Below are 574 nucleotides of genomic sequence, written 5' to 3'. Positions count from 1 at the left end.
TATTCCCATCTTCCACCACTGAGTAATGTCCAGTACATGGTAGGTTTCTGTTCCCAAGCAGAAGATATTGCTGCAGAACATAGAAACCTCAGATTCAAGTCAATCTCAGCTGGTCGGTGGCTGGTTAGCTGAGCCTTCATTACGATCAGATGGTTCTCTGATGTTTCAAAATTGCCTTCCTGCCACATTCCTCAGCCACTGGTTTTTTTTCATCTTTCCTATTCCTCTCAACTTCCAATCCCACTTCTGCATATAACTTCCCCTCTTGTTTATTAGAAGAAGTCTACTGAGAAATGTGTGGGGTGGTGTGTCCTGTCCTCCTCTTCTCCCTCACTGTGGAGGACGAAGGAAGAAAGAACTTGCTCCTTCCCAGGACTTGTTGCGCTCTTAGCTTCTGAATGCCCTGGAATGCTATTCCCAGTACACCCTGAGTCAGGCACGGCCCTTGCTCTATTCCACAGTTCTTTTTCTCCTCCTCTCTTCTCTTCTCTTCTCTTCTCTTCTCTTCTCTTCTCTTCTCTTCTCTTCTCTTCTCTTCTCTTCTCTTCTCTTCTCTTCTCTTCTCTTCTCTTCT

This window comes from Octodon degus, unplaced genomic scaffold (genome assembly GCF_000260255.1).
Source record: "Octodon degus isolate 3935 unplaced genomic scaffold, OctDeg1.0 scaffold00065, whole genome shotgun sequence".
NCBI classification, from domain to species: domain Eukaryota; kingdom Metazoa; phylum Chordata; class Mammalia; order Rodentia; family Octodontidae; genus Octodon; species Octodon degus.
The sequence above is the reverse complement of the archived record's forward strand: the minus strand, read 5'-3'. Positions refer to the sequence as shown.